Below are 9,168 nucleotides of genomic sequence, written 5' to 3'. Positions count from 1 at the left end.
GATTTCTAAGTAAAGTTTGAAGATATGGATATTAAGAATTCACTTATAATAATACAATGCTTCCCAGACTATTAGGCTTGCCAACTACCTTTTGATTTGGGTAATAGAAACGAGGCAATACTTGTTAAAATGCATTATAGGACATACACCAATGCGTATGCCCAATGAATTACAAAAATTCTGATTTGGACAAATCAGAAGCATGCCATTTATTTAAAACTATATTTTAAAAAATGCAACAAAACGGGGGTTTATGAAATTCAATTAAAACTAAAAGACTCTGTTTGTTCATTCTCATCCCAAGCGATCTACGATCTCTTGGCATCAAGCTCAAGAGTCGACACAGTGATCTTCAACCTCAACACTTTCCAGCTAAGCTGCTGTGGATGTCCCTATTTACGATTTCTACCAGCCATGCCGGGCCCTAGGCCTGCGCTTCGGTCAATGGTCTGAATGATGCGATGAGATACCTTTGTTCCACATCGCTGTGCAAGGACTGCGGGGTATGGGTAACATTATGAGAGAGACGAGGCGATGGGTGATACGGTGCCTTTGAAGGGACATCAAAAGCTGTGAATATATGCGTGAATAATCACGATTCACGATGGCGATTGCCCTCCAAGGCCACCACACAAGGACTTTTTAGCCTCTTTCTCATATACTGCATGGCCTTGAAGATAAGTTTGGCTGTTAGATATTGGCGTTGTTTAACTTATCCATACCTTAGTTTAAAGGACCACAGAGTGCTACTTTGGTGTTCCGTTTAAAATTATTTGTATTTTTCAGAAATAGTGTGAAATGTGAATTTGTTAAACATACCCTCTTAATAAGATAAACCAAAACGGGACGCTATGAAATTGTAAATCAGGAGTAGAAATATGCACAAAATATGCTCCAAGTGAAATCCTATAAACCTTTAAAAGCTTTGTAGGATGATTCCCATAATTTGGTCTTTGGTTTCATGTACGCACATAAGAGAACAGTCAGAGTTCACGGTTGAAAGCTAAGGGGGGTGGCTTCGAATAGGCCACTTCGGTTTAAATTTTAATAAAATCCGGTACTCTGGGTTATCTGATTACACATAAACATAACGATTTGAATTCCATGGCTATTTGTTTTGCTATGTCTCGTGATTCGGGCAAGCTTCTGCGTAACACTATCTGTGGAATGGACTGGCTCCTCTGTGTCCTTTTCTATTGAAAACTGTGTATTGATGCAAGGCGTCTCTTATTAAACTGAGCAAAAGCTTGCCCGATTAACAAGGAATAGCAACAGTTTCTGTAGTATGGAGAATTCAAATCGTTAGGTTTACATGAATTTAAAGAACTCCATGTACCTGATTTTGTTCAAATTTTGTTCGAAATGGACGTATGTGCCTCAAGCACGCAGACTGTACGAGTGAGGAAATATCTAGAAGACCTAAATGAGACTATGAGAACGTTTTTCTTCAAAGCAATCCGATGTTTGCGGAATTCATTTGAAACAGTACGCACTGTGTACACGGAGTGTTATTGTCGTTTTCTCCGATTTCCAGGGGCAGGTTAATGTGAAGCAAGCATACCTGTCTGCATGGGTCTTGATTTCGAGACAATAAAGTGTTTCTTCTCCATGTTAGCATCAAGTTTTGACAATGATGTGTCGCGCTATGAAGTTGGTGAATAAGTCTACTTGTCCAGCAGCAAATCTGGAATATTCATTTGATGAAAACTTTCCGATAATGACTGTGAATGTTCAGATTATTATGCAAAAATTTCACTGCCGCCTTTCCACTAATTTTCGCCAGCTGTAACTTCAGTTTGCCAACATTCCCCAATGGCAAAATTTCGTCTTCTTGTGAGTTGGCATTTGCCAAAGCGAGCAAAATATGATTGTTTCATTGAGGGAGGTAAGCACGCTGAAACTTGAAACAAGACGTGCGTCACAAATTGTCAGTCTCCCAATTCACGGAAGCAGATTAATGTAAGGCATGCATGCACACCTGACTCCATAGATCTTTATTTTGAGGCGAAAATGTGTTTCTTTTCCATTTCAGCGTCAAATTTGGGCGATAAATGTGCCCCATACAATGACTCTGGTGAATTACTCCACTCGCCTGTCAGCAAAACTAGAATGTTTATTAGCGTAGATTTTTTCGATTATGATTGATGACTGTGAATGTTCGGACGATTATAAAGTCACAGCCACTGTTCCATTAATTTTTCCAAAGCTGCAATTTAAGTTCGCCCATGTACCCCATGGCAAAATGTGGACTTCTGACACATCTGGCATTCATGAGAATGAATAAACGATGAATGTTTCATTTGGGAAGACGGAAGAAAAAGAAGATCGCTATCTTTAAAGAGTCGTTCACTAATAACATTACAATCACCTGACTTGGAATTCATACAATTTATTCAAGCACTTTTAGCGAGAAGGCGATTGATGTATAGAAGGATCGCTATCTCTACAGTTCACCCTACATCTATACAATCTGGTCTGAGAGTGCAAAATTAATGGTAGACTTTGGTTCACATCTTTGAATCACAATCTCTGAGTGAAGTATAGTTTGGCGAAAATAAATCGCCTTTGAAATTCAAATTGGCAGTTGAGTGCCATGTGTAGTAATAATGTGAACCCATCATGGGTTTGCTTGGCAAGGTCGTTTCACGAGCAGTTCTTGAGACCTGTTCAATCAATAAATTCCGGTAATTTTTGTGTCTTTGTCTTCTAATATTGAGGAATTTGAGATCGTTCAAATGCTAAAAGAACTATGGGCCTAAATGCATCAATAAGTGTTGCTGATTTTCTAAAACGGTTTGTCAACTTTTGTGTGTTACAAATTTAACCCGACAGGACCCATGAGCCAACCACTGGATATCTATTGTTGTTTGTCAACATTTGATATATCAAAAAGTTCTCAAAAAAGAGAGAATTCATAATTAGGATCCATGCAGTATACGTTTTAATGCAATCCACGCAAATGTTCCATGATTTCCCGCTCGCTTTAATTTTCAGTTTGCCATTCTCATGGGCATTTTGGTGCCTTTGGGTTTTATGCTGAAGGAAAGCCTTTTCACAAGAAAAAAAATATATCATTCCCAGAAAAAACCTTAGTGTTCATATGTATATTTGCACCAAAGTTTGCCAGAATTTTGTATACTTCGATGTTGTAAAATTTACTTTTTGTGATGTAATAAAAGTACGTGACAGTAGGCTAGAAAGCAAGGTTTACAAATTCTTTTGAGTTAGCAAATTAAAACAGAAAACCCCGCTTTCCTTCTTTCAGTGACACGATTCAATTATTTATTTGAAAAGTATGGAATAGTTTTGATATTATGTCAAACGGCCTACGAACAAGGGATTTCAACACTTTAAAATGGAAAATAGGAGGTTGCACAAACTCTTTTCCCAAGTTAATCCACGATGTGTCGAGAATTCATTGCGTGTCAAAGCAAGATATTACATGAAGGCGTGTGAAATGATATATTTGATCGCCTTTTCTCGGTTTTAATGTGACATGAAGTCACTGAAACAACACAGTATTATCGTCACTTGCAGCACTTATCGCAAAAAACCTTTTTCACATGAACCTCCACTTTGTACGCATTAAATTTGTATATCTCACGAAACACTTCAAGTCGAGTGTCAGAAAAAATGCCATTATTTTCCTCAATTAAGGTTGCGGTATAAGAGCTCGTATCTGAGCAACCCCTGAGGGAAAAAACCTTTTAAAAAAACTGAAATTCCAGAGTACCTTGCCCTAAACAGCCCATTGTTTGACCAAAGCCTTTATCGTCAAAATCTCTCTACTATGATTGCAGGATAGAGTTGCAAAGGAAACGTTTTTTGTTGGGAGTGACGGAAAGATATCAATCGGAAAGCCGAAGCCTTTTTGATTTGCATCTTAATCCCAACACCCTGATAATCGTACAACTCATCATAGTTTTGATTTTCGTGAGCTCATCGGTCTTGTTCCCTGCCTTATCAATGAACGCTAGGGAGCCACCACCTTCTGAAATAGAGTATGACGTCATGTCTAGCATTTCCCTTCTAATTTTCTATGCAACGGGCACATGCCCGTCATTTCTTAAGCAGTCAAGGTTATCAAAGTTGTGCAAAAGTTGAGATCAATAAAGCACATACACACAAAAACCCAAAAACAAACACTTGATTTATTGTAGAATGGGGATGCATGCGGAAATAAGCAAAGTGAATCCATTTATACATGGCAGATATTTGTGGATATCATTGACAGTTCCCGAATGTCAGTAAAAATGGGTGTCAAAAATGTCGGCAATCTTCAGAAAGTTTCGGAAACTTGGAGAATTCGTCCCGTTTCATCGTGACAAATACCGGATCTGTATTGATCTGTATTGATCTCAAAACAGTCGGTTTCTTTTGGTCTTGGAAACAGACTAACAAACTGACATACGCCAGTACAGTGTGCACACTGTGTGTGGTATCGGTGTCTCGATATTTTGGGAATTTAAACTTTTCAAACTATGAAACTATTTCAAAGTCTATTTCAAAGAATTCTACCCTTGACGTACATATACATAGTTGGTGTTAATTCGTGTCATCAGACCTATTTCAACTTTCCCTTCGAAATGTATTACCGCCACTCTATTTGAATGACCCTTTGCTAAACTCAAATAATTTATTGCGCATTACTCACGAAGTGTGCCCACACAGCGCTTGCTTGTCCGTCCGCGAAATCAGTGACGAGTGGAAGGTGTGCTGGATCAGACTCGAGCTTGCACAACTGGTTCTGTGGAATAACCAAATCGGGATTCTGACATGGTCGATAAATATATATCTGAAGAGTGAACATAAACAGGCCTGTGTGTATTTTCTACAGACCACTTTCATAACTGAAAATTGTCAACAAAAAGCGAAATTTTAAATGGATACTCGGCTAACCCGGGGTGGAAAAAATTTGCTATATGTAAAAGTTAAATTAATTGGATTTCGCGAAGTTTTACTCGAATGTGAATATAAAATGTCTGAAGTCATTCGCAGCACTCTGTGAACAGTGCAATCATTTGGACAATAGCTCTGTTATGTCGGCGGAATCGTCTGTCATAGCTCAGTCAGGGGTTGGACCACCAGTGTGGAAGCAAGATAGCTGCTGGCCCAGCTGTTAACTTGTGTTTAATGGGCAGGTTGAAATAGAAAGACAAACGATATGCTTGCCGGTTCTTGCGCACCGCGCGTAGCGACGAGATCGAGTGAGGAGGATGAAGCTCTGTAAGCGGTCAGCGGCCCACCTGATCCCGGTAATAAAGTAATTGGCCGGCACCGCTGGAGTTGAAAAAAAAAACTCAGCATCGCTGGAGGTAGACAGCGTTAGGCTGTGTCCGTTCTCGGTTGAACACTTACGGCTCAGCGACTTCCCAGACTAATCACCAGGCGTTGTTTTTTCCCTGGAGGTTTATGATAGGTGATGAACTGACGCTCCGTTGAACACTGGCACATTATTTCTATCGAGGTGTCATTAACTTGAAAGATTTTTTTTCTGTCACCAACAAATGAGAGAGCCTGATTTATTTCTGCAAGAGGTGTCCCCAACCTGTTACGACGACGACTCGAGAGTGCAAGGCACTTACTAATTGGCACCTTTTGTAGTATTTAATTGACAGGACCTTTTTTCATTTATTAATTTCGTCTCTTTAATCTGGAAGCCAGTTCACACTTTGTATGGTCTACTACCCCAAAGTATAAAATTACAAAGGAGATAATAAAATGAAAACTTGTAGCTTAAACGCGTAAAACAAATAAAAAGTAAAATAATGGATGGACTGAAAGTGAGATCATGACCAAATAAATATTTTTAAAAAGAGACATGAATGATGAAAACATACACAGGAGATACAAAAAAGTAAATGTGGCTTAAGGCCTTGAATTTGAGGATTCTAATCGCATGAACATAAATGAAGAAAAAAGGTGATAAAACGGTAAAAAATAGCACATTTTATTTTCTAAAAATGGTGTATAATTAAGAAAGTAATTGCAACAAAGTACCCGCTACCTTGTCTATCTGATCAGTCCATTTTTTTCTCATCGTTAATGATCACTCCATAGATATTTAGTTTCATGAACTCTTTTAAGAACAATGCTATTTACCTCCCACACAGAAATTAAAAATGTCTATAAGTTTTGCTTTATACACCCTGATCATTACATTGGTTGTATTATAATTCTAAATTCATAGATTCATCGTTTCAAGAACTTCCTCACTACGATCAGAAATAACAGTGGAAACAATGTAATTTTTCGGCACGCTCAATTCAAGTTGCAAATTATTTGTATAAAATGCATTAGAAATCTAATCAGTCTCACAGTACCTCAATCGAAGCGGGGAAAGTACGGCCTTACTTGGGGCAACCTCTTGAATGCAGCTTCAGGTCGTTTTGCTGTAGCATTGTCAAGGATTAGACCACAGTAATGATCGGTTTCACTTTCTGCATAATCTATACATGTACTCATTCCACAAATTCTGAAACTTATGTTTGATGGCAGACTCAGGAATCTGACCACTCTTGCATTGTCTGTGATCCGAGGACAAGCATTATTGCTTCATTCTCTTTCTTGCAGAGAGGAGCACGCAGACTCGCAATTCCATTAAAAAAATAACCAGCTTCGCCATGCTACTAAAATGTCAGTTTTTAACAACAACATGCCGAGGTACATTTATTAATTAAATCTCGAATAAAATCATCTCTCAAGTGGTTTATACAAGATGCAGATAATGGTCTATGACAAGACCAAGTGGATTGGCAGCAGCTCGTGAACCTAACAAGTGAAATCTCAATTGGTGCCCTCCAAATGTGCCAACAATCAACAAGACACTTGAAAACTCACTGATGAAAACATACGAACCCTTCCACAAAATTACAACTAGGCCATGGACATTCTGCAATGTCTAATGTAAAGCTGCATTTTGTGTTTTTACTTTTGTTAATTGCGAGCGGGTATTATTTTCTTTGGGCCATTATTGGGAGCATGGGCGTCGCCAGAATATTGCCGGGGGTAATCACTCATCAGCAGTAAGCTGTCAAACTAATTATAATGGAAGGAGTCAATTTTGAGGCATTTTCGAGCTAATTGGCTTAACTCTAATTCCCTAGGGTGTGTGCAAAATCATATTAAAATTGGAGGATTCAGCCTAGGAGTGTTAGGGTTAATTTACAAGTTGGCAATATTAAGCTGAAAGCAACGTTAACTTTTCGGTTTGGGAACCTGAGCAAAAATATGAAAGAAATGAGGCGGACATTCATCACAAATTAATGTCATTTGCGCTGATGATATACATTTTGTGATCAATTATATACTTTTAAGCAATATTAAAAAAAAAAGGAATTGGAGGCATTGAACCCCAAATCATCTGGCACAACCACAATAAACATAATTATTTGACTGAACGAGATGGTTTCAGGTATAACATGATCACAAATGACTTCCCTGTGAATAAGATGCATTGATGCTTTCTACCCCCTTTCCTCCATCCCTTCCTGACTTGCGACACCTGCGTTCTTGGGTAGGAGCTTCAGACATTTTTCGTCAGTCAACTTGAGACCCGAAATAGGTTATGCTGAAGTACATTATTATTATTTTTCGACCATGTCAGCTATTGTCAATAATTTGCAGGTTACGGCTTTCGCTAATGAGTCCTCAAAGGCCAGATAAAGACATTTGTCTGATGCGTCAAGCTAACGACAAGCAGGCATCTCCGGGTACTGCTTGCATTGCTCGATGGGGATTTTAACTGCCATTAAAAGTTTAACGTTATCGTGAAATATTTTCTTGCAGTTCTCTAGCTAATATCATTTACAAAATCATGTAAAATGTTGTATCGCAACTGAGCCACCATCTCGTTAGGGGCCAATATTGTCTTGGGATGGGGAGAGGCAACATTTCAGAAAATGTCTTTATGTAATCTTTAAAGCTTTTCGGAGGCTGAAGACTAAAGTTGGGGTCATTTTATAGTCTTTTGGCGGGAAGGAGAAATACACCCACCCCCTGGGAAAAACACAGGCCTAATAGGTTCTTGAAGGGTAGCTGCAATCGATTGGTTTTGATACAAACCTTCAAAAGGCACCCTTGTATCTCAGTGAATCTCAATTTCAACTTTTGTTTCACTATTTTAAAGGGTATAATACAGTCTTTTTAGTTTGTAAATGAGTATTCCCATATTCATGAGCATAGTTGTTATGTCATCTCAGGAAGAAAGCCTCAATATTACATTGGTGTGTGTACAAAATAATTCACACATTTTTGTAGATTTTTCTGGAACCAGTTTTCTTTTCTTTCCCCTTTCATTTTTGTTTACGCGTATGGCAATAAGCAAGCATCCATCCTTTTCTCAGAAATGTTTTCAGTTAGTAAATTCTGGGTTCACAATTTGAAAAGAAAGGCCTATGCACTGAACTGTGTCTTCCCCAGATGACGTCCCACCATAAGCGCCTTCAGTTGTGTAGGAAAACATGGATGATTTTAACTGTTTGAAAAAGTGCACTTTTCAATGCATTTAACTAAATAAAAGTGTAAAGAGTTTTTGTACATCGCAGAAGAACACAAACTTGAAATAAAATTCATTCCAGCAACACTTAAAATTTCAGCACAAATTAAATGACCTGCGATAAATCACGGTAGCTATGGCCTTAGTACAAAGTTCGTTGGGTCGCGGCTTGGCCAAGCAAAATCATGCCATCTACCTTTTCTATGGATGAAAGGACTTCGATATTACAGGTTGTTCTTGCAGTTATGGGTATTTGTTTAAAATACCAAAACAAACATCGCTGCTCTTTGGGCGGCAGTGATTTTTAATGCTCTCGTGTCGTATTTGATGGATGGGACAAGCTGATCATATCACAGGGTAATTGCGTTGCTTCAGCAATGTGAATGCACTTTTGGATGTGAGCACGATAAAAAAGATGTTATTCCCATTACATTAACCGTTTACAATCACATACAGCGTAGGGTTCAGCCAGATTTAAATCCTAGCCATTTTCACGCCAGTTGTGCTTTGGTCCAAAGGTGCATAGGCCTATTTGACTGCATTCCCCGAAACCAATAAAGGAACCACTTTGATGTTTACTGGAAATAGCAGAGAAACTCAATGAACACTGTCATGACAAGCACTGATAATGGTTGAGAAATATTCGTAATTTACAAGTGCACGCACTCACT

This window comes from Acanthaster planci, linkage group LG08 (assembly GCF_054643075.1).
Source record: "Acanthaster planci isolate LZ-2023a linkage group LG08, COTS_SCS, whole genome shotgun sequence".
Lineage (NCBI taxonomy): Eukaryota > Metazoa > Echinodermata > Asteroidea > Valvatida > Acanthasteridae > Acanthaster > Acanthaster planci.
The sequence above is the reverse complement of the archived record's forward strand: the minus strand, read 5'-3'. Positions refer to the sequence as shown.